At 42.5% G+C, this 27058-nt stretch overlaps 1 protein-coding gene across 3 annotated transcripts in view; it reads right to left on the reverse strand.

Moving 5' to 3' along the window:
* PGCKA1 (PDCD10 and GCKIII kinases associated 1) overlaps window positions 1-27058 on the reverse strand; it is a 159958-nt gene that overhangs the window by 75250 nt on the left and 57650 nt on the right. The window contains exons 2-3 of one of the 3 annotated variants that reach the window (XM_082248105.1): window positions 12744-12777; window positions 4846-4993 (exon numbers count right to left, since the gene is read on the reverse strand). The exons of 1 other annotated variant lie outside the window; for it this stretch is intronic. The gene's annotated coding sequence lies outside the window, so the exon portion shown is untranslated. The remainder of the gene's footprint in view (window positions 1-4845; window positions 4994-12743; window positions 12778-27058) is intronic. One more of the 3 variants, XM_082248106.1, reaches the window with a different exon arrangement.

Consider the following 27058-nt stretch of genomic DNA (forward strand, 5'->3'; position numbering starts at 1 on the left):
AAACTATATAAAAAACAAGTCTCACACATGGGGTATCACCATACTCAGGAGGAGGTGTTATTTTTGCTATGTACATGCCATGTGTTAGAAATATCTTATAAATGGACAGCTTTGTGTAAATAAATTTTTTTTTTCTTTCCACATTTTCCAAAAACATGTGAAAAAAAAACAACATGTTCAAAAGATTTGTTATGCCTCCAAGATTATGTGTTGGGGTGTTTGCTTTCCAGAATGGGGTCATTTTGTGGGTGTTTTAATTGTCCTGGTGCTCCAGAGACTTCAAAATTGTGATAGTTTGTCAGGAAATTATATGTGTAATTTATGCTTCTGGAACGCCTGAAGGTGTTACTTGGATGTTGGGCCTCTGTATGTGGCCAGGCTGTGTAAAAGTCTCACACATGTGGTATCGCCATACTCAAGAGGAGTAGCAGAATGTATTTTTGGTGTGGTTGCAAGTATGTCTATACAGTGTGTGAGAAATAACTTTACTTTATATTTAATATGACAATTTTGTGAAAAAATAAATAAATAAAAAATCTTAATATGGCAAAGAATTGTGGGGAAAAAATTACAACTTCAAAAAACTCCCAATGCCTCCTACTAAATACCTTGGAATGTCTACTTTCAAAAAAGGTGTAATTTGGGGGTATTTGTACTTCCCTGCTTTGTTAGTGTCTCAAGAAATGAGATACACATGAGATACGTCAGTACATCAGGTGTTATGAATTTTCAGTGATTGGCACCATACTATAACCTTCACAAACACCAAATAATATAAACATATTTATTTATTTATTTATTTTTTACCAAAGAAATTTAGCAGTATAACTTTTGGTCAAAATTTATGAAGAAAAATTACTAAATTTGCAAAATTTTAAAACCAAAACTAAGAAAAATGATTTTTTTTTAAACAAAACTTTCAGTCTTTTTTAGTTTATAGTGCAAAAAATAAAAAACCCAGTGGTGATTAAATACCACCAAAAGAAATCTCTATTTGTATGAAAAAAAAGGATGAAAATGTCATATGGGTACAGTGTTGCTTGACTAAGTAATTGTCATTCAAAATGTTAGAGCACTGAAAGCTGAAAATTGATCTGGTTAGGAAGGGGGTTTAAGTTCCCATTGAGTAAGTGGTTAAAAATGTTCCTGCTGCTGGCTTTTTTCCAGTGCTTGTCATCTACAGTCTTTAAATTCTTAATGGGAGTTTGCTAGAAATTGGCCGTCAGCAGGACAGTTTCACGTCAGTGAAATCAGGGACAGCCTGTTCTACAACTTCATGTACAGCTTTAAAGCTTCTGCCAAGCCTGTAATTTAAAGTATTTGTGCATTTCAATGATGCCCTTGAAGCCACATAGAAAGATCTCTTTCTAATGTACAGTATTTGTATTTTAACGCAATTGTAAACCTATTTTTTTTCTTTTTTTTCAAAATAACATACATGTTGTACATTCCTGCTCTGTGCAATGATTTTGCACTGAGTGGCCTCGATCCTTCTTTTCTCGGGTCCCCCACCAATGCTCCAGGCTCCTCCCCCTGCTGAGTGCCCTATAGCAAGCTGCTTGCTATGGGGGCACTTATGCGGGCTTGATACTGAGCCACCTTCTGTCTGCCTACTGACACAGAGTGCTGCTCAGCCCCGCCCCCCGCTCTTTGTTCACTGGCTGTGATTGACAGCAGTAGGAGCCAATGGCTCCCACTGCTGCCTCTCTGTCCAGTGGGGAGAGAGTCACTGCTCTTGTGCACATAATTGGAATGAGATCTGTCTCAGGTAAGTAAAAGAGAAGGGAGGGGGCTGCTTTGGTTTTTTACCTTAAAGAAGAGAATGCATTAAGATAAAAAACATTTTGCATTTTAACTATGGCATTGGCGTGTGTCCACCAGCCCATTGTCTTGTTTACTATGCCTTTTGATTGTCAGTAGCTTGCATATTATCCCCATAAATGGCCTGAATTGAATAGCAAGATTTCTCAACCATAGTTTTCTAAAGGGTTTCCATCCTTAAAAATGACATTTGTTTATGATACCCAGAGCTTTAGCAAACTAAATGCAATTAAGTTAGGGTTTACATGTACTTTAATCACTTGCTATAGATATACTGTGGCAGACTGGCTCGGCTGCGCGAATCCTGATATTAGGCGTGTGCCCTCATTAGCCAGCGGGGAAGCTGATTCATGGGGCCGGCAGCCGCGATTGCCGCCAGGCACCCGCAATCACTCCCCATGTAAACACAGCAGACTGTTGTTCTCTCAGGAATCAGCACAGAGCGCCTGTGATCCTCCTTTTTAGGATCACAGGTCTCTGTGTTGATTCCACAAGCCCATCCCCCTCACAGTTAGAAAACACCCCCCCCCCCCCCAGGCTCACAATTATCAATTTGATTGCCCCTGAGTTAACCCCTTCCCTGCCAGTGTCATTATTACAGTAACAGTGCATATTTTTAGCACTGATTATGTCACTGGTCCCCCCAAAAATATCAGTTAGGGGTTCGATCTGTCTGCTGCAATGTCGCAAAAATTGCTGATCGCCGTCATTACTAGAAAAAATAAAAATGACATAAATCTTTCCCCTAGGCGTGATAACTTTTGTGCAAACCAATCAAAATAAGCTGATTGGGATTTTGTTCACCGAAAATATGTAGCAGAATACAATTGGCCTAAAATGATGAAAAAATTATGTAGCTAAGTGAAGAAATTATGTCCAGTATAATTGAGGCGGATGTACTGTTTATTTAAGTCTGGTGTTTATTGCGGGTCCTCCAGGGAGAGTGGAGTGTTGGTTTGTGGGAGATATAGTCTGAAGAAGGATGAAGACTGTGTAAAGCAGGCATGATTTAACTATACTCCCAGGGAGCTAAGGGTTCCGCACAGGATTATAGGAGAGTCTGCAAATAAGGGGTGGGGCCGGATGTACACTCTCTTGCTTTGGGACCGCGTGAGGTGCGGAGAGTCTGGAAGAGCAGTAGGACCGCTGCGGAGAGCAGAGCAAGCGGAGGCTGGAGCCTAGTGTGGAGGCACCTTGGAGAGGTAGCGGATGTCACGGGGAAGTGACTGACCTGGTGTGGAGACCAGCCGGAGAGGAGTGTCGAAGGATTGGGTGAGAGAGACCTAATTGTAGTGAGGCAGTAGCTCACTGACAGCGAGAAAGGGAGAGAAGACTGTGACGCAGCACAGACACAGCGAGAACTTTGATATAATTGGAGCAGTTGCCATAGGACACTCCTGAGCTTTGGCAGTGTGTGGTGAACCGGAAGGCCGCATATACACACATACAGTGATTTATACTGACTTCATTTCAAGCAGAATCTGGATTACAAATACCCCCTTTTCCATTTGGATTACAAATGTCATTAATGTGAATGATTAGAGCTCCTGCTGCCGGCGAAGATTTGCAAGGCCTTGCTAGGAAGAGACTCACGTAATTCATAGTTAAGGGTGCCCCTTATAGGTGTTAGAGTGCACTCTTTCAGTTGATATGCAAGGTTGAAAGTTATTCTATATATATATATATATATATATATATATATATATATATATATATATATATATATATTCAGCTGAGTTAGTTAGATATGACTATTTATCTATAGATAATATAGATTTGAACGTCTGATTGTCACTCTCACAGGTTCATAGAAGAAGTTGCATTACATTTATATCTACATGGCTCTTTAGTTAGATATTGCTATATCTGTTCATAGCTACATTATTGTTGCATGAGATTCTGAGTCTTGGGCTTCACAGTGGTTCTGGGACCCAGAGCTTCAGAATCTCAAATTTTCCTGCTAATATTTCCAGTTGTGTCAAGACTGTACCCGTTTATCTGTTCATTCCTTTATTACATCAGTAAATTGATACACTGATATTTAAGTGTCATTGTTGTTTCTCTGAGTCAGAACCAATAGTGTCCAGCGGTTGGAGGTGCCTCAGGGTCAAGGGAGTGAAGAGGATGTGAACATACTTAGCAGCCCCTGTGGGGGTCCTGCTACAATTCAATTTTTTTAATTGGGAATGTTATATAGCAGAATGTGAAAAATATATATTTTTTTCTTTTTTTTTTTTTTAGAATTGTCGCTCTTTTTTTGTTTATAGCACAAAAAATAAAAATCGCACAGGTGATCAAATACCACCAAAGGAAAGCTCTATTTGGGGGGAAAAAAGGACATACATTTTATTTGGGTACAGCGTTGCATGACCACGCAATTTGCTGTTAAAATTTCGCAGTGCCGAATCGCACATAATGGCCTGGTCATTAAGGGAGTAAAACCTTTCAGTCCATAAGTGGTTAAATAAGATATAGTTGGGGTTTAAATGAGATGCAATGTGCGTTACAAACAAAACTGAAAAACAAAGCTTGGTCCTTTGAAGTCTTATATAGAATATGAAAAATGTTTCCTTCGTGTTAAACCCAGACTGTGTATGCCCTAAACTAAAATTCTGTATTCTTAAATTCATTATTCAGTCTAGCTCATTAAATTTAGCATTTTCCCGATAGATAGCTAGTTATTGTATGGTTCCAAAATTGCCTTTTAGTCTAAACACCAAACGATGATATCTGTAAAATGAGCAAATGAAAGCACAATGCAATCATATCTTGCCCAGAATGACCATTCTGTGTATTACTATTATAATACAGAGAGATCCCCTTTAATCTCCTAATGAGTCACTACGGGGCTGTCACAATTTCCATATTGTCCGCTACAGTGATTTAACATACCTTTCATCAAATATTTCCCCATGAAAACATTTCTAATGTCATAACTGTGCAGCGACTTCAAAAACACATCCAGAGACATTCGACTTCCATCTGACTGAGCACATCAAACAGGAAAGCGCTGCTGTAAATTACCTTTCCTCTAAGGTACCCATTCACTTCCAAATCATTTATCTGTGGACCTTGAAATTAGCATCTAATGTTCCATCATTATTATCAACAGTTTTTCTTTTTATATTAGCACAAGGCACAATAAAAAAATGCGGACAAGGAAATTTATTACCTGAATTATAAAGACCAAATATCAGACAATGAAAACTGTGAAACAATGAAAGGACATAAAAAAAAAAAAAAATGAAAGCATGGCAGAATCGGAAATATTTTCAATACAATATTATTGATAGGTTATACTGTAGTCTTGGTCCATAAAGTGCTTAGTACACTATATTGTCAAATGTATTGGGACGCTTGCCTTTACACCAGTGGCGTAGCATGGGTTGTCAGCGCCCGGGCCAAGGTAAGTAATTTGCGCCCCCTACACAAACCCACTAGACCACTACACTGACACCTACACTGACCTAGCTGACCACCACACAAATCTACCTTATTCCTACACTGACCTACCTGACTACTATACCGACACCTACACTGACCTAGCTGACCACTATAGAGACCTACCTTATTCCTACACTGACCTACCTGATTACTATACTGACACCTACACTGACCTACCTGACAACTATAGAGACCTACCTTATTCCTACACTGACCTACCTGACTACTATACTGACACCTACACTGACCTACCTGACAACTATAGAGACCTACCTTATTCCTACACTGACCTACCTGATTACTATACTGACACCTACACTGACCCCCCCCCCATACACTGACACCTACACTGACCCCCCCATACACTGACCCCTTCACTGACACCTACACTGATCCCACACACTGACCCCCCTACACTGACACTTTCACTGACACCTTCACTGACCCCCCTACACTGACACCTACACTGACCCCCCCCCTACATTGACCCCCCATACACTGACCCCCCTACGCTGACACCCTTTACATTCCCCCCCTATACTGACCCCCCTACACTGATACTGACCCCCCATACACTGACCCCTACACTGACACCTATACTGACCCCCCCTACACTGTCCCCCCTACACTGACCCCCCCATACACTGACACCGACACTGACTCCCTCATACACTGACCCCTACACTGACACCTATACTGACCCCCCCCCACACTGACCCACCCCTACACTGACTCCCCACATTCCCACATACACTGACCCCCCATACACTTACCCCCCATACACTGACACCTACACTGACCCCTACACTGACCCCCTTCACTAACCCCCCCCCCCTACACCGACACATACACTGACCTCCCCTACATTTCCACATACACTGACCCCCCCCCCCATACAATGACACCTACACTGACCCCTCCAAACACTGACAACCCCCATACAATGACCCCCCTACACTGACCCCCCCATACACTGACCCCCCTACATTTCCACATACACTCACCCCCCCATACACTGACCCCTACACTGACACCCGCCATACACTGACACCCCTATGCACTGACACCTACACTCACCTTCTTACATTGACACCCCCATACACTGACCCCTACACTGACACCTATACTGACCCCCCCACACTGACCCCCCCCCACTGACCCTCCCTACATTGACCCCCCCCCACATTCCCACATACACTGACCCCCCTACACGGACCTCCCTACACTGACCCCCCAATACACTGACACCCACACTGACACCTACACTGACTCCCCCATACACTGACCCCTACACTGACCCCTCCTACATTTCCACATACACTGACCCCTACACTAACACCTACACTGACACCCCCATACACTGACACCCATACATGACCCCTACACTGATCCCCCCTACATTTCCACATACACTGACCCCCCTACACTGACCACCCCCATACACTGACACCTACACTGACCCCTACACTAACACCCCCTACACTGACCTCCCCATACACTGACCCCTTCATTGACACCCATACACTGACAACCCCCCCCCTAAATTTCCACATACACTGACCCCCCCATACACTGCTCACAAACTAACACCCCCCTACACTGACCTCCCCATACACTGACACTTTCACTGACACTCATACACTGACCCCCCCATACACTGACCCCTACACTAACACCCATACACTGACACCTATACTGACCCCCTACACTAACACCCCCTACACTAACACCCCCTACACTGACCCCCCCCCCATACACTGACACCTACACTGAGCCCTACACTAACACCCCCTACACTGACCTCCCCATACACTGACCCCTTCATTGGCACCCATACACTGACCCCTCCCCATACACTGACCACTACAATGACACCCCCCCCTAAATTTCCACATACACTGACCCAACTACACTGACCCCCCATACACTGCCCGCACACTAACACCCCCTACACTGACCTCCCCATACACTGACACCTTCACTGACACCCATACACTGACCCCCCATACACTGACCCCCCCATACATTGACCCCTACACTGACACCCATACACTGACACCTATACTGACCCCCTACACTAACACCCCCTACACTGACCCCCCCCATACACTGACACCTACACTGAGCCCTACACTAACACCCCCTACACTGACATCCCCCCATACACTGACACCTACACTGACCCCTACACTAACACCCCCAACACTGACACCTATACTGACACCCCCCCATACACTGATCCCCCCATACACTGATACCTACGCTGCCCCCCCCCATGTCCACTTCCCTGGGCCCCGGGGGCAGGCAGCACATCACTTACCTTGTTCTGTGTCCAGACACTGGCGACTCGAGGAGGCGATCCGGAGCAGAGGGGAGAGACAGCGTGTCGGCGGCCGGCCTGGACAGCAGGGGGAGACTCCGGAAGCGGATTACTGGCTCACAAGCGGAGTGACATCAAATGCAGTTTTGCCTGTGAGAGGAGGAGTCATACAGAGGAAGCACACGGCTGCAGTAGAGAGCAGAGCCGCATGCTTCCTCTGGCTCCTCCTCCCACAGGTGGAGTGCACTTGATATCACTCCGCCTGTGAGCCGGTACCTACAGAGGAAATAGCGGCTCCCCTCAGTCATGACAGCTGAGCTCGCCTCTGACACTGCTGTCCTCAGCCCTGACGGGATATCGCCCTGCGCTCACGGGTGTCCGTGAGTGCAGGGCAAAATGCGGGAGACTTGAGATGACTGTAAAGGGACACTATGATCCCGTGGATTGCGGGCATGGGATGCGCCCCCCTAAATGTTGCACCCAGTACCAGTGGCCCCCTCTGCACCCCCCACGCTACGCCACTGCTTTACAAGCACATGGACTTTATTGGCATCCCAGTCTTATTCCATAGGGTTCAGTACTGAGTTGGCCCACCCTTCGAAGCTATAACAGCTTCAGCTCTTCTGGGAAGGCTGTCCACAAGGTTTAGGAGTGTGTCTATGGGAATGTTTGACCATTCTTCCAGAAGTGCATTTGTGAGGTCAGATGCTGATTTTGAACGAGAAGGCCTGGCTCACAGTCTCCGCTCTAATTCATCCCAAAGGTGTTCTATCCTGTTGAGGTCAGGGGCTTGTACAGGCCAGTCAAGTTCCTCCACCCCAAATTCACTCATCCATGTCTTTATTGACTTTGATTTGTTCACTGGCCAAAATCATTTGGTGGAGAGGAGATTATGGTGCGGGGTTGTTTTTCCGGAGTTGGGCTTTGACCCCTCAGTTCCAGTGAAGGGAACTCTTAAGGTGTCAGCATACCAGGACATTTTGGACAAACGAATGCTCCAAACTTTGTGGGAACAGTTTGGGGATGGCCTCTTCCTGTTCCAACATGACTGCGCACCAGTGCATAAAACAAGGTCCCTAAAGACATGGATGAGCAAATTTGGGGTGGAGGAACTGGATTGGCCTGCACAGAGTCCTGACCTCAACAGGATAGAATACCTTTGGGATTAATTAGAGCAGAGACTGCAAGCCAGGTCTTCTCATCCAACATCAGTGCATGACCTCACAAATGTGCTTCTGGATGAATGGTCAAACATCCCCATAGACACACTCCTAAATTTTGTGGACAGCCTTTCAAAAGATTTGAAGCTATTACAGCTGCAAAAGTTGGGTCAACTCAATATTGAACCCAACAGATTCAGACTGGATTGCCATTAAAGTTCATGTGAGTGTAATGGCAGGTGTCCCAATACTTTTGACAATATAGTGTATGTAAGCCTGCATGCACATTCTGGGATGTAAGCTTCAAAGTACAGAAAGCAGATAATCTTGTTTAAAGTGGAAATGTAGGAAAATAAAGGAAATTACCATTTGAAACACATAAGCCTGATGAGTCTTGCTTGCTAGAAAAATTGTAATTTAGACACCACTGATAGGTTTTGATCTAATTTTTCTCGACTTTAGTTGAAGCAATACAACTTGGTCAAGGATTAGCCCAGCCTGTGATTGGACAATGAAGGATCAGAAACACACCAATGAAGACAATCCTCTGCTCTTTCCTACTACTTCCTGTGTACTTTGAATGGTAGAAAAGCTTTACTGGCTTACAGTGGTGAAGTGCTCCACATGAATTCATTCTGTGATGTGACACACACCCCCTTCTGTGTCCCTCCTTACCAGAAACAATGGACCCCCAGCTTTTCAGTCTGGGTGTCAAACAGGCTTGAATTAAATAGCACTGATAGGTCACAAGGAACAGATCAAGAACTCTCCAGTAGCCTCTAAGATGTTCCAGCAATCTTCAAGTGCAGAACAAAGAGAAGGAGCCAATAGTGAAGTACCGTGGGGTTGCAATTTAATAGTGCAATAAAACATGCTTACAAAATGTTATTTATAAAACAGGATGTATACAGCAATATGCTTCCGGGAACGCCATAACCACCATGCGTTCCACGGCAACTGGAAGTGATGTCGTTACAACTCAGGAACCTGAAATTACGTCAAGCCGTTTTGCTCTCCCACAGGGACTCATCAAGGACCTAATTTCCGTTTTTTCTTGGGTTTGTATCTAAAATGGCCATCGTGTTCTTTGATTGGTCATTGGGGAGGAGGCGGCTTTTCTCTGGATATAAATAGAGGTCTGTATTTACCGGAAATGAGGTCCTTGATGATTCCCTGTGGGAGGGCGAAATGCATTGACGTAATTTCCGATTCCAGAGTTGTAACGTCACTTGCGGTTGCCGTGGAATGCTTGGTGGTTACGGCGTTCGCGGAAGCACATTGCTGTTTACATGCTGCTTTATGAATACTATTCTGTAAGTATGTTTTTATTGCGCTATTAAACTGCAACCCTACAGTGCTTCACTATTGGCTCCTTCTCTTTGTTCTGCACTTGAGGATTACTGGAACATCTTATGGCGCTTTTCCACTGCATGGAACCGAACGGTTCAGCTCGCTTTTGTGCTTTTCCACTGCATGGTATCGCATGGTACGATGTAGGAATGTCTCGGTACGGTACGGTACGGTACGGCGGCGCTTTTCCACTACATGGAACCGAACGGTACAGCTCGCTTAAACAGTACCACCTCAGTTGTGGTTCCAAGAGGGCCATATCCCACAATCCTTTGCATGCAGCCTTGACTGTTTGTCACTACTAGCCACTGATTGGTCAGAGAATTGTTGTTATCCCACCCACTTACTTTAGTACTACTTTAGTGGAAAAGCAAACCGTACCAAACTGTACCGAACTGTTCCAACACCGTACCATGCGGTACCATGATCATGCCCTAGGCTAACTCCTTACCTGCCAGTGTCATTATTACACTAACAGTGCATATTTTTAGCACGGATTACTGTAGTAATGTCCCTGGTCCCCCCAAAGTTTTAAAAATGTCAGTTAGGGGTCCGATCTGTCCGCCGCAATGTCGCAGTCCCGCTAAAAATCGCAGATCGTTGCCATTACTAGTAAAAAAAAAAAACAATAAAAATTGACATAAATCTTTCCCGTAGTTTGTAGATGCGATAATTATTACGCAAATCAATCAAAATATGCTGATTGCAATTTAATTTTTTTTACCAAAAATATGTAGCAGAAAACAAATTGGCCTACAATGTTAAAAAAATTAGATTTTTTATTTTTTTGGGGAATATTATATACTGTAGCAGAATGTGAAAAATATTGTTTTTTTTTCCCAGAATTGTCACTATTTTTCTGTTTATAGCGCAAAAAATAAAAATCGCAGAGGTGATCAAATACCACCAAAAGAAAGTTCTATTTGTGGGAAAAAAAGGACATCAATTTTATTAAGGTACAGCGTTGCACGACCGCACATTTGTTTGTTAAAGTAACTCAGTGCCGAATCGCAAAAATGGCCTGGTCATTAAGGGGGCAAATCCTTCCAGTCCAGAAGTGGTTAAGCTTATCTTTTTATCTGTCATTAAATTTATTTTATGAGTGTATGTGTGAAGCTACACAAGATGGTTGGGTGAATACCTTCACTTGTTTCTTTCCAAGCTTTGAAGTATTGATCGACCAATATCATTTTTTTTACTGCCGATATTGATACCGATATTTTGGTCATCGGATATTGGTATCGGCCGATATTGGCCGATATTTTCGGACATTAAAAACATTTTTTTTTTTTTTTTAATGTCTACAGGTACTGTGGTGGAGGAATCTGGGGGTCTAAAAGACCCCAAACCCCTCCTCTGCACTTAAAAGCATTCAAAATGCCAAGTTTGGCTGTTTTGAATGCTGTAAGTTTTTTGACATCACTTCTGGGTACTCGGTGGCGCCGAATTCAAAGAAATGGAGACCTGGTCAGATGGCGACGGTGCAGATGGAGACCCGGTCAGATGGCGGCGGTGCAGATGGAGACCCGGTCAGACGGCGGCGGTGAAGGTAGGATACCCGGGTCTCCCGGTGGGATAGGAGACTCGGGGCGAGCCATGGAAGCCAGCGGAAGGAGGGGGTGCATCCCCTCCCGCTCCTAGGAATGACAGCCAAGCGGCTTCTCAGCTGCATCGGTTGTTATTACAAGACAGCCGACCGTCTGCTATGGATGCCGGTACCGGGGTGATGCCTCTAGCTGCAGGCATCACTCCGGTACAAGCACTTTCCCGAAATACCAGCAATATCGGTAAATCAAAAGGCCGATTCCGATATATTGGGCAAAGTGCATATCGGCTCTCGATATATCGGCTTTGCCGATAATCGGTCGATTACTACTTTGAAGTATTATTTTTTTTAATTCTTTCTTTTTTAATTCTTTTTTAATTCTTTTTTTGTAGCTGTGTTACAGTTAGGAGTTGCTAAATGGTGTTTCTATAAGTGGAAGCTCAGTTAGCTAGTGCCCTTCATTATCAAGAGTCAGTTATTATAGCTGCATTTTTTTGTTTGGTTATAAGGGATTTTGGAGTTCTTTTGTTATGCTGGATGCTTGTTATTGTGTATGACTAGTTCCAGAAATGTTATTTACATTATTATAGTCATGTATGCTTGAGGGATCCCAAGGTATGACCCAAGGTACAGCTACCCCAGGGCACTTCTAAAATGACCTGGAGCTGAGATGTTTCCTCTCATATCTAGGCCAAGGGGTTAAAAGCTAAATTTCTTCTCCTTCTTAATGGCAACTAACGCTATGTTTTCATTGACCTCTCAACTAAAGTAAGTTCTATAGTTAAATGTTGCTGATGCTACAAGCGCTCATCACATCCTAATATCAAATAAGTGTTTATACAATGTAAACTGTTTCTCTGTAACCACCTAAAACCATGTTACACAAAACGTTTTCAGAAACTTTGCCTATAAATCACTCTGTACAGGTTCAGTTGGAAGAAAACAGATTGAAAAGCAAAGAATAAACATTGATAGATTTGTGGTTTCAGAAGAAGCATATAGTGCGAATGTATTATAAAGCAGTAATAAAACACATAAACGTCCAGGATAGACAGAACGTGTAAGTCATGAGAGACTGACTGTGAGAACTGTTTGTACATACCAGTCACTGATGGTGTGCAAATGTTTGTTTAGGTCTATGGAGCAAGGAACCAAAAAATAAAAATGTAACAGCAAAGGGAAGGGACGATGGAATAATACGTACTGAATATTCACAAACAGCTTGGTAAAATCACAATGATTAAACTATAGTTCCACTGTGGATGCAAACTATCAGGACAAAGATAAGTGCTGCCATTGCTGACTCTGACTTGTGTTTGAAGGTTTGAAGGAGTTGGCTCCAAGGCCATCATCTCTATCCTCCCATTACAATTAATGTGTCACTGATGCAGAGCAATCATGCAAGTGAGACTCCATTGGTTGCATTATTAGTTAAGTAAGGATGAGGATAATGACCCCAGAGCTTGCAAAAAGTCAGCAGAGACATATATTGTGTATCAAGGCCCGTACACACGTAGCGATTGTCGGCCGTAAATATTCAGCCACCGACCGATCGGCCGATTGTCGGCTTGTTAGTATGATGCTTCCGACAACCGACTGCGACTTTTCGGCCGAACAGAATCTGGTGTGCAGGCATTAAAATTTTTGTTGGCCAACACCAGAACGGCCGATTGTTCGCTAGTCAGTACAGAATTCGGCCAACAAACAGCAGATGAGCAAGACTGGGCATGCTCAGAGAAGAAAAAACACACGGAACGTTAACCATCACATGACATCACTTCTGCAGTCGGCTGTTGTTGGCCGACAAAATTTGTGTGCAGTCTTTAGCACTTTTCAACCGACAGGACAGCACCGGACAAAAGATGGCCGATCGTTCGGCCGACATTCGGTACGTGTGTACGGGGCTTTACACTTGACTCCGTGCCCCATCACACCAACTAATGTCCTTTTTTTCATTTAAAGTGATATTAAAACTTCAGTTAAAAAAAACAAAAACAAAAAAAAACACACTTACATACTTACCTGCTCTGTGCATTGGTTTTGCACAGAGCAGTCCTCATCCTCCTCTTCTCAAGTCCCCTTCCAGTGCTCTTGGCTTCTCCCCCTTGACCAGTGCCCTCATAGCCACTTGCTATGAGGGCACTGGTGTGTGCTTGCTTATAAGATCTGCTCTATGCCTCCATAAGGCACACAGAACTGTGGCTCAGCCCCTCCCCCTGCTCTCTCCTCATTAGCTCACTGGCTGTGATTGACAGCTGTGACACTGCTGTGTCAGCCAATGAGGAGAGAGAGACCCGGGACAGCTGAGGCCCCCGTGCACATCACTGGATTGATAGGGGTCTCAGGTGAGTTTTAGGGGGGCTGTGGGGGCAGCAACATACAGAAGGTTTTTTACCTTAATGCATTAAATACATGAAAATAAATAACCTTCACCCTTTACAACCAGTTAAATTTTGGGATCATCACGGAGTCCTTCTTTGTCTTCATTGTTATGTATTTGCAGCTATAATTCACCACTTGCCATATAACAGCCTGCAGAATCATTATTATAGTGTATGTATTTTTGTTTGGCATATCTTATCTTGTGAAATTGCTGTAAAGATCCTGCCATTAACAACAGTTTGTGGTGCAGGCTGACAACGCTAAGCTCCTGTGCTGTCTGAATTGTTGTCAGCCTGTGTTGCGCACTCCTTCACATGGTGATTGGGTTGCCTATCAGATACACAGTCCAACAGCCAACTGAAGGAGGGCACATGGGAGAAGGACAATGCTGATGCTAATTGTGATGCAGTGGCTTAGTGCTGTCAACCTGCAACAGGAACTGCTATTACTGGCAGGATCTCCAAGTATACTATACATACATTACATAAAATATATATACAGTGAGGCATGATATCAAACACACTGAAAAATTCATTAGGTGGTTGCATACAGTTTAAAAAAAAGCCCTTTTGGAAAAAAATATTGCTTTCTGATATCTGTATACAGGGTAAATATGTGTAATGGGTTTTTCAGCATATGAATCACTTTTGTTTAAATTTTACATGAAAAAGTAACACTGCAAGGGGTGAATGAGTAGTTGCAGTTTCTATTAAGCAGAAAACTGAAACTATGTTAATAAGGAGTAACCATTATAAGCACCCCTAGTAATGATATACAGTAGTTTGTCCCATCCTCTTTAACCCTTTTTACCGTCACTTTTTTTGAACAGCCTAACAAAAGTCTGCATGTAAATACACTGCTCAAAAAAATTAAAGGAACACTTTGAAAACACATCAGATCTCAATAGGAAAAAATATCATGCTGGATATCTACACTGATATGGACTGGGTAAGGTGTTAGGAACGAAAGGATGCCCCATTGTTTGATGAATGAAATGAAAATGATCAACCTACAGAGGGCTGAGTTCAAAGAGACCCCAAAAATCGATGTGAAAATATGATGCAGCAGGCTAGTCCATTTTGCTGAAATTTATTTGCAGCAACTCAAATTGGTACTCAGTAGTTTGTATGGCCCCCATGTGCTTGTATGCATGCCTGACAACGTTGGGGCATCCTCCTAATGAGACAGATGGTGTCCTGGGGTATTTCCTTTCAGACCTAGGCCAGGGCATCACTGAGCTCCTGAACAGACTGAGGGTGCAACCTGGATGTGTTGGATGGACTAAAACATAATGTTCCAGAGGTATTTTATTGGATTTAGGTCAGGTGAGCGTGGGGGCCATTCAATAGTATCAATTCCTTCATCCTCCAAGAACTGGCTGCATACTCTCGCCACAGGATTCTGGCCATTGTCGTGCACCAAGAGAAACCCAGGACCCACTGCATCAGCGTAGGATCTGACAATGGGTCGAAGGATTTCATCCCAATACCGAATGGCAGTCAGGGTGCCATTGTCTAGCCTGTAGACATCTGTGCATTCCTCCATGGATATACCTCCCCAGACCATCATTGACTCACCACCAAACCCGTCATGCTGAACAATGTTACAGGCAGCATAATGTTCTCCATGGCTTCTCTAGACCCTTTCATGTGTTTTCATCTGTGAAAAGCACAGGGTGCCAGTAGCGGACCTGCCAATTTTGGTGTTCAATGGCATTAGTCAATCAAGCTCCACGGTGCCGGGCAGTGAGCACAGGGCCCACTAGAGGAAGTCGGGCCCTCAGGCCACCCTCATGAAGTCTGTATCTGATTGTTTAGTCAGAGACATTCACACCAGTGTCCTGCTGGAGGTCATATTGTAGGGTTCTGGCAGTGCTCATCCTGTTCCTCTTTGCACATAGGAACAGATACCAGTCCTGCCGATCAGTTAAGGACCTTCAGGGTGCCTGTCCAGCTCTCCTAGAGTAACTGCCTGTCTCCTGGATACTCCTCCATGCTCTTGAGACTGTGCTGGGAGACACAGCAAACCTTCTGGCAATGACACATATTGATGTGCCATCCTGGAGGAGTTGGACGGCCTGTTTAATCTGTTTTGGGGTTCATGTATCGCCTCATGCTACCAGTAGTGACACTGGCCCTAGCCAAATGAAATACTAGTGAAAAACAGTTAAAAAAGATGAGTAGGGAAACAATGTCAGTGGCCTCCACCTGTAAAACCATTCCTGTTTTGGAGATTGTCTCATTGTTGCCCATGGAGTGTATCTGTTGTTAATTTTGTTAACACCAGAGCAGCTGAAACTGATTAACAACCCTCTCTGCTACTTAACTGACCAGATCAATATCCCAGGAGTTTACTTACTTGACTTGATGCCATACTCTGATTTAAAAGTGTTCCTTTAATTTTTTTTGAGCAGTGTAGTTCATAAAATATAAATTAGAGTGTGTAAAATAAAAATACAATGCATTATAAGTACAGTATATATATTTTGTAATAGTAGTCCTTTAAATTCAGAAGAGTTTACTGTAACAATAAAGAGAACATTATATTCTCTCTGAGCAAGTGCTATACCACGTGTGAAATATGTCAGGATAGCATTTGTTCCTGCTTTCTAATTAATGACGAATATTATTTTGCATTTTGATGTGTGATATTGCCATTGTTGGTACAGTTATTTGCTTTGGCAGAGAGGAGCAGAGCCAGCACCTGTGATGTGATTGTAGAATGTGGAGAGTGATCTCGCCTGCAACGGCATATGAAATATGTTACCTATAAGGCTGGCCACAGATAAGCACAGGTTTAAAAGAAGAGTGAAAAGGGATGCAAAACTATGGCCTAAAATAGATACCGTATAAGCAGATGCCTCCCAAAAAAAGGCAGGTGGTCAAACCTCCGCTGATCCTTGAATTCTTAAGTTGCTAACATCTATTGGCGAAAGACAAAATTATACTCTTGTTTTTTTTTCCTTTTTAGAAGAGGGAATGATTGGTGCCTAACCACACTCTCTGTAATCTCTGTGTATGTTGAGAAGCCCTTCTGTTGGAGAGAAGATCTCTGTATTGCCCCTTAACCACTTGCCCACTGGGCACTTACAGTATCTCACAAAAGTGAGTACCCCCCTCACATTTTTGTAAATATTTTATTATATCTTTTCATGTGACAACACTGAAGAAATTACACTTTGCTACAATGTAAAGTAGGGAGTGTACAGCTTGTATAAAGTGTAAATTTGCTGTCCTCTCAAAATAACTCAACACACAGCCATTAATGTCTAAACCGCTGGCAATAAAAGTGAGTACACCCTTAATTGACAATGTCCAAACTGGGCCCAATTAGCCATTTTGCCTCCCCGATGTCATGTGACTTGTTAGTGCTACAAGGTCTCAGGTGTGAATGGAGAGCAGGTGTGTTAAATTTGGTGTTATCGCTCTCACTCTCTCATACTGGTCACTGGAAGTTCAACATGGCACCTCATGGCAAAGAACTCTCTGATGATCTGAAAAAAAGAATTTTTGCTCTACATAAAGATGGCCTAGGGCTATAAGAAGATTGCCAAGACCCTGAAACTGAGCTGCAGCACGATGGCCAAGACCATACAACGGTTTAACAGGACAGGTTCCACTCAAAACAGGCCTTGCCATGGTCGGCCAAAGAAGCTGAGTGCATGTGCTCAGTGTCATATCCAGAGGTTGTCTTTGGGAAATAGACGTATGAGTGCTGCCAGCATTGCTGCAGAGGTTGAAGGGGTGGGGTGTCAGTGCTCAGACCATACGCCGCACACTGCACCAAATTGGTCTGCATGGCTGTTATCCTAGAAGGAAGCCTCTTTTAAAGATGATGCACAAGAAAGCCCGCAAAGAGCTTGCTGAAGACAAGCAGATTACTGAAACCATGTCCTGTGGTCTGATGAGACCAAGACAAGCGTATTTGGTTCAGATGGTGTCAAGCGTGTGTGGTGGCAACCAGGTGAGGGGTACAAAGACAAGTGTGTCTTGCCTACAGTCAAGCATGGTGTTGGGAGTGTCATGGCCTGGGGCTGCATGACTGCTGCCGGCACTGGGGAGTTACAGTTCATTGAGGAAACCATGAATGCCAACATGTACTGTGACATACTGAAGCAGAGCATGATCCCCTCTCTTCAGAGACTGGGACCCAGGGCAGTATTCCAACATAATATCTACCCCAAACACACCTCCAAGACAACCACTTACTTGCTAAAGAAGCTGAGGGTAAAGGTGATGAACTGGCCAAGCATGTCTCCAGACCTAAACCATATTGAGCACCTGGGGGCATCCTCAAACGGAAGGTGGAGGAGCGCAAGGTCTCTAACTTCCACCAGCTCTGTGATGTCATCATGGAGGAGTGGAAGAGGACTCCAGTGGCAACCTGTGAAGCTCTGGTGAACTCCATGCCCAAAAGGGTTAAGACAGTGCTGGAAAAAAATGTTGGCCACACAAAATATTGACACTTTGGGCCCAATTTGTACATTGTCACTTAGGGGTGTACTCACTTTTGTTGTCAGAGATTTCGACATTAATGGATGTGTGTTGAGTTACTTTGAAATATTTATTTATTTTTAAAATATTTACAAAAATGTGAGGGGTGTACTCAGTTTTGTGAGATACTGTATACCCCCTTCCTAACCAGACCAATTTTCAGCTTTCAGTGCTCTCACATTTTGAATGACAGTTACCCAGTCATGCAACACTGTACACACATATGAAATTCGTGCACTTTTTTCACACAAATAGAGCTTTCTTTTGGTGGTATTTATTCATCACTGGGCTTTTTTCTTTTTTTGCGCTATACATAAAACAAAACCGAAAATTTTGTAAAAAAAAATGCATTTTTCTTTTTTTGGTTTTAAAATTTTGCAAATTTAGTAATTGTTCTTCATAAATTTGGGACCAAATTTATACTGCTACACATCTTTGGTAAAAATAACCCAAATGAGGCTGGCCATACATGTTCAATTTTCTTGTCCAATTTTCTGTTAGGTTTACCAAAACCATATAATATGAGGTCAAAACAAAACAACACGTTAAATTGTATCCTATAAGGCAGGCCTCTGTACTACATAGTTGGAGGTAAATATAAAGAAAATTGTACAGAAAATTGTAAGGAAATTGTATAATGTATGGCCAGCCTTAGTATATATTATTTGGTCTTTGTGAAGGTTATAGAATCTACAAGCTATGGTACCAATCATTGAAAATTGATCACACCTGATGTACTGAGGGCCTTCCTTATTTTTTGAGACACTAACAAGCCAGGAAAGTACAATTCCCCCCCCCCCCCCCAAATTACCCCTTTTAAGAAAGTAAACATTCCAAGGTATTTAGTAGGAGGCATGGTGAGTTTTTTGTCATTTTTTCCTACAATTCTTTGAAAAACAAAAATTTTTTATTTATTTATTTTTTCACAAAATTGTCATATTACTAAGTTATTTCTTAAACACTGTATAGACATACTTGCAACTACACCCCAAAATACATTCTGCTACTCCTCCTGAGTTTGGCGGTACAACATGTGTGAGACTTTTACACAGCCTGTCCACATACAGAGGCCCAACATTTTGTGAGGCCCTGTAGGGCACTGATAAGCACTGTAGTGGCATGGATGAGGCACAGATGAGCACTGATGTGGCATGGATGTGGCACGAATGAGCACTGATGTGGCATGGATGAGCACTGATGTGGCACAGATGAGCACTGATGTGGCACGGATGAATATTGATGTGGCACAGATGAGCACTGATGTGGCATGGATGTGGCATGGATGAGCACTGATGTGGCACGATGAGCACTGATGTGGCATGGATGTGGAAGAGATGAGCACTGATGTGGCATGGCTGTGGCAGAGATGAGCACTGATGTGGCATAGATGTAGCACAGATGAGTACTTGCGTGGCATGGATGTGGCACAGATGAACACTTATGTGGCACGGATGAGCACTGACGTGTCACAGGTGAGCACTGATGTGGCATGGATGTGGCACTGATGTGGCATGGATGAGCACAGATGTGGCATGGATGTGGCATGGCTGAGCACTGATGTGGCATGGGTGAGTCATTGATGAGAATGGATGTGGCATGGCTGAGCACGGATATGGCACAGAGGAGCACTGATGTGGCATGGGTGGGCAAAGATGAGGCATGGAGGTGGCAGGGATGAGCATGAATGAGTCATGGATGAGGCACAGATTGGCATGAATGAGGCAAGATTCAGGCATAGATGGGCATGATTGAGGCACAGATGAGGCACAAATTGGCATGATTGAGGCATGGATGGGCATGATTGAGGCACTAATGAGGCACATATGGGCATGATTGAGACACGATTGAGGTACGATTGAGGCATGGTTGAGGCATGAATGAGGCATGAATGAGGCATGATAGAGGCATAAGAGAGGCATGATTGAGGCATGCATGATGCACGATTGAGGCATGAATGAGGCACGATTGAGGCATGAATTAGGCATGATTGAGGCATGATTGAGGCATGAATCAGGCAGGGGAGAGCGGTGCTGCAGTCTCTTTTCTCTCCTCACGCACTGTACCTATTGCTGTGTACAGCGTGCGAGGAGAGGAATGAACCGGACATGGTTTGTTGACAACTGATCTCTCCTTCATTGGATTTGTGATGCGCCAGGTCCACAGGTCCTGGCGAGCATGGACACTTCCGTGTGCGTGCCCCAGTGGGCGCGTGAGAAGCGCAATTCTGGGAGGACGTCCTCGGAACTAGCCGACCGTGCTGTAGCCATCATTATTAATGCAGTCATTCAGTGCCTGATCCTTATCCAGTTGCTTAAAGCCGTACTCCACTTTTGTTGGGAAAAAAAAAAACATTCCCCTCTGTGTGATCTAGGTACATTGCAAAGATTATAACAACCTTTGTTGCAGATTCCTAACTTTTGTTATACTAAAGTAATCCCTCTGTGTTTCTCTGTGCCCCTGTGGGAAAACAAATCTAAAGGGAGTGGTTTCATAATTATCAGCTGTGCACCTGCAGAGCACTTATGAGGAAATCTGCTGGGCCTGCATCCCTTTTGACGTGTTCCTTCTGGGAGTATCTCACAAAAATTTATATTTGTGTTCCAGAGGCTGCCTGAAATCTGACTTGTATCTTAGTGCAGACTTCTGGGAAAATCAGTGAGCCAATCAAACAATCAGGAAATTATGTTTCTGGGGTGTGGTCAGTACTTATTCTGTGTACAGTACACCTCCAGGTAGCCATATTGATTTGCATTTTCAGAAAATTACAGCAGCTGCAGATTTGAAAAGAAAGGTAATGTTTAATAACATTCAATTACAATATGACTTGTTTTGCAATTGTATACTCTAATATTTTTTCTTTGTTTGCTATTTTTTTACCTTACCCCACAAAAGTGGAGTTACCCTTTAAATCAAGTGCATCATCTGTATGGATCAAGTTGCATGTCGCAGTGCCAAGCATACTTTCCACTGTCTATTGCAGACAAGCTTTGTTTGCTGTGGGTTCTTAAACATGATTGGACAAGTCTGGTACAAGTATGTGATTTTCCAGCTAAATAATAAAAAAACTATGTTACTTTTCACTGGGAAGATTTTAACCTACTTTCTGTCCTAGTGGCACAATACAGGATGCCCAGTAAGTAATGGAAGCCTATTGGCATTTCCAAAACTTGTCCTCTCAACTAAAAAACATTTTAATTGCTGTATGTGTCCTCCTGTGCTTCTTGTGGCACTAGTTATCAGGGTAGGAGAGGGGAAACCGGACAACTATACACACAGTTGAGCACATTATCATGCACAAATGTGAATACAATTTTGTGCAAAACTAAATTATCATTTTTATATCCATCATACCAACACAATATAATTTAAATAGACCGACAATATGTTGCGTATTAAATGCAATAATTGTGCGCACTTTGTGTAAAAATTATAGCAAATGAAAAAATATATATATATATATAAAAGTGTCCATAATTAACTTAAAAAATGTCCACCATGCACCAAAAGCAAAAAGGCAAAGAAAATAAAAAAAGCAAATAACTATCTTCTGTGAAATTTTTGTGTTGTAAAGTAAACCAATAAGTTCCATCCACCGTGTCTTATAAATGACTATGAAAAACTTCTCAGCTCTCCAAACAAAGTGCTCCACCATTTGTGATTTAGGGGGACACTCGCCAGATCTCTATGTCCATAAAAACCTAAACAGCCTTATAACGTATAGAGGGGGGAGGTATCTCGCTTCAGGGGGAATAAATATCTTTAAAAAAGTGAAACAGTATGGTAATAGTGTTAAAACTAAAAATTTCCTATAATGTGTATAAAATCAATACAAAATGACAATAAAATGTACTAAAATGGTGAATACGAAATGGTGACCTATAATCAATACACAAACAATCAAGGTGTATATACTTCTAGTCTTCATACAATGTACATAAAGTGCTCTTGTGCTAATAACATCAAAATTATATATGAACTATATATTAAGCTGAAAATCTATCAAATGCGGGCTAATTGAATTGATTTGGACATTTTTTTTGGGCACTCCAAGCACTTTTATTCACTTATTAGCACTTTATATATGGTCCTTGTTTTTATGTGGATTGAAGAAGCACCTGTCACTTTATTCACTTTCTTTTGATAGATTGTCAGCTTAATATATAGTTCATATATAATTTTGATGTTATTAGCACGAGAGCACTTTATGTACATTGTATGAAGACTAGAAGTATATACACCTTGATTGTTTGTGTATTGATTATAGGTCACCATTTCATATTCACCATTTTAGTACATTTTATTGTCATTTTGTATTGATTTTATACACATTATAGGAAATTTTTAGTTTTAACACTATTACCATACTGTTTCACTTTTTTAAAGGTATTTATTCCCCCTGAAGCGCGATACCTCCCCCCTCTATTAACTGTTTACATACTGTCTGGTCTACAGAACGGGTATACGCAGCTTTAAGGAGTGTTTTATTTACATTTAATAGTCCTCTGGATAGCGCGAGACTCACATTATACTATATCAGCCTTATAACGTATGCCAGCAGTTGCATGGATATTGCATCCAGTGTTTTCTCACCTTTCACATCCAGTATGGAATCACAAATCCCCAAAAAACAATGATAGGTATATAGTGCAGCACTATATACCTATATCATCTCCGAAGACGTCACAGGAAGTGACGAAACGCGTAAGATTGGAACGCACAGCGTGGTGACGGAAGTGAGGGGTGGAACGCAAACCGGAAGTTCTCCCGCGAGCGTCCACACCAAACGGTTTGCACCATACTCACCTGATCACAGGCGGCCTAGGAGGCCAGAATTTGGGATTAGAACCTACCCACTTTCCCTGCATGATCCTTTGACGTGAAGTGTTTGTTCTTTTGGCTTTTTTTGCGTTTTATTTGCCTATTTTGGCTTGAAGTTCAAAACCCTTTTGTTTGCGTGCATGCCAGTTTTGCCCAGTTGGGAATAAAAGAGTTTAAAAGATAACACACTATCTGGAGCTTCATTTCTTCCATATACCTTGGCGTGGTGAGGGGAGAGGAGACGGAGGGGGACCCCATCACCTTAAACCATTTAGAAGCAAGAAAGAAAGATCGCTCTATAGCCCAGGGGGCTATACAAGTCTGAACAGGTCCTGGTGCTATAAGGCACACAGGACCCACAACATTTGGTGAGTGATTAAATTCTACCATTATCACTTGGATGTAATACAGCACTCAGCACCTGCACTTTAATTTAAGGAAAATTTGCACTGAAGAATCACCGTTTATATGAGAATTATTTGCACATTCTTTTGGAACTTTCACGTGGCGACTATTTTTATTGAAAATCTATTTATCAGACTTTTTTATATGGTGTTTTTAATGTGTACACTATTGAATATATCTAAAGCAAGCGCTATAGGTAGCCTATTGTTTAGACTACATATCTTTCAATATAGTGCAGCACGTTTATTAAAATCGACAGTTAAAATACAGCGAGTCTATTGCACATTTATTTGATTGAGCCCAGACCGGCACCAGATCAATCAGCAGATACAGGCTTAAACCATTATCCCCTCTATCTAAAAAAGTTTAGCCAAGAGTCCCAGTTTAAATATTTCATAATAATGAAAGGAGGCCTGCTATTTAATGCTATATATACCTGTATGTAATTTCTCTTTCTCATCCAGTGGCTTTGTAGGCACTACTTCAAAACTTTTTACTCTAGCTGTAAAAAAGCGTAGGGAAAGAAATATCAGGCCTCTGAGTAAAAGATAACAGTCCGTGCAGTCATGAATTTATCATATCCCATTAATTTGGCAAGCAAAGTAAATGTTTTCCTATGCAGAGTCAATACCGTGTGGGTACACTACAAACCATTCCAGGCCCTCAGATAACAATATAACTCCCATACAATGCTAGCAGTCCTATGGCTACTGCTGATTGTGATAACAGCTTCATACAACACACAATTTGACAAATCACTGACTCATGGAGTGTAAAATTGCTCTCTGTCTATCGGATCCCTGTGGTATGCATTATACAACTTTCAATTATGACAAGTAAGAAGTGAAAGTAGAAAGACAGACCATGGCTGAGCGAAAAACCACAAGCTTCTTGCCTTTAAATACATGGTTGGATCTTTAGGACTGAGCTTTACAAAGCCATAAATCTCCAGGTCCACAACCTGCATTCTGTTCACTCCACTCATACGTGATAGCAAAAGGTCAAAGCTTTTAACAGGATAAAAAGAAAAAAAGCCAAACTAAGCACAATAAGAACAGAGGCATGCAATGAAAATGTATGTTGCAGCAAGATATATAACTAAAAATAGAAGGATTAAAAATACATGATATTCCCAACCACGAGCTTATATAGAGGTTGACTTTAAAAAGGTTAAGGTTGTGGATCTGGTGGCAATAGATGTGACAATCACAAAGGTCTCATATATTACAGCATTACTAGTATGTCTGTATTTCTCTCTGCATGCGGCAGTTACTGAGAAATGGTCTATTTTATATTTTTCCAAAATTTGAAAAAGCTCTTAGTGGCAGACTGTGGTCTAAATAAATACTAGAAATAGTAACAGAAAGGGCTGCTGGTTTTTCTGAAATTACATTGAGGTTATATTATGTAGCAAACTTAGAGGTAACAAGTGCTACGATCATTTTTTAAAATATACCTATGTAAAGAAAATATTTACCTATCTCATTTTCTGCTGGTTACATTTTTCTGTGTATGATTTGCTTCCTCAACTATAACTAGATCTTTCCTTCCAGTCTAACGTCTTTACTTTCCCATGTCCATGTGGCCCTCCCACTTTTCTATTTTTTTCTGATCTGACATTCAGACCTGATGCCTCACTTGAAAATGTTTATTTGCCCAAACCAAAACTATAATTATAATATTGTAAAAGGTAGAGGCATCATGTAAAGCTGTCATTGTTTACTAGTATAGCCATGGCCAAAAGTTTTGAGAATGCCTCAGTTTTTATGATGGCAATTTGCATATACTCCAGAATGTTACGAACAGTGATTAGATAAATTGCAATTAATTGCAAAGTCCCGTAGCACTTAATCTCATAAAAAACATTTCCACTGCATTTTTTAAGAAGGCTTCAGGGCGCCCATGAAAGTCCAGCAAGCGCCAGAACCGTCTCCTACAGCTGATTCAGCTGTGGGATCAGGCCATCACCAGTGCAGAGCTTGCTCAGGAAGGGCAATAGGCAGGTGTGAATGCATCTGCATGCAAAGTGAGGCAAAGACTTTTGGAGGATAGCCTGGTGTCAAGAAGAGCAGCAAAAAAGCCACTTCTCTTCAGGATAAATATCAAAAACAGACTGATATTCTGCAAAAGTTACAGGGATTGGACTGCTGAGGACTGGGGTGAAGTCATTTTCTCTGATGAATTCCCTTTCCGATTGTTTGGGGCATCTGGGAAAAATCTTGTCTGGAGAAGAAAAGGTGAGCGCTACCATCTGTCCTGTGTCATGCCAATAGTGAAGCATCCTGAGACCATTCATGTGCAGTGTTGCTTCTCAGCAAAGGGAGTGGGCTTAATTTTGCCTAAGAACTCAGCCATGGAAAAAGAATAGTACAAAAATATCCTCGGAAAGCAACTTCTCCCACCCATCCAAAAACAGTTTTTTTTGACAAGGAATGCCTTTGCCTTTTCCAGCATGATGGAGCACCTTGCCATAAGGCAAAAGTGATAACTAAATGGCTTGGGTAACAAAACATCAAAATTTTGGGTCCATGGCCAGGAAACTCCCCAGACCTAATCCCATTGAGAACTTTTGGTCAATCCGCAAGAGGCGAATGAATAAAAAAAAAAAAAAAGCCCACACATTCTAACAAACTCTAAGAATTGATTATGCAAGAATCGGCTGCCACCCATCAGGATGTGGCCCAGAAGTTGATTGACAGCATGCCAAAGCAAGTTGCAGATGGTCTTGAAAAAGAAGGGTCAACACTGCAAATATTGACTCTTTGCATAAACTTAATGTAATTGTCAAAAAAATCTTTTGACACTCATGAAATGTTTGTAATTATACTTCAGTATAAGATAGTAACATCTGACAAAAAGATCTAAAACCAATGAAGCAGCAGACTCTGTGAAGGTTTATATTTGTGTCATTCTCAAAACTTTTGGCCATGGCTGTAGAGAGACCATTAGGCCATGCTAAACTCAGGAGCAGACCCAGACTGGCCATAGGGCACACCGGGCATTTGCCTGGTGGGCCGGGGCCTTTGGGCTGCATGCCCTAGGAAGAGCAGCTTCTTGATGACTGGGCCGCACAGAGGGGGGGGGGGAGCGGTGATCGCAGTCCAGACACGGCTAACCTCCTGCTATGTGGATAGGGCAAGCAAAAGAAAACTACGAGGTGCAGAAGAAGGCGGGATCTTCTACAGAAGAGACGGCTCCTATGACACACAGGAAGCACCTGCAGGGTACAGAGACCTCCTGGGCCAGCCACTGTAAGTATAGCTGCACTCAATGGACAGAGGCGGCCTCCCTCCTAACATTGTCTGGCACACTGTGACAG

The sequence above is a fragment of the Pelophylax lessonae genome (genome assembly GCF_965119305.1).
Source record: "Pelophylax lessonae genome assembly, chromosome: 1".
In the NCBI taxonomy this organism is placed as follows: Eukaryota; Metazoa; Chordata; class Amphibia; order Anura; family Ranidae; genus Pelophylax; species Pelophylax lessonae.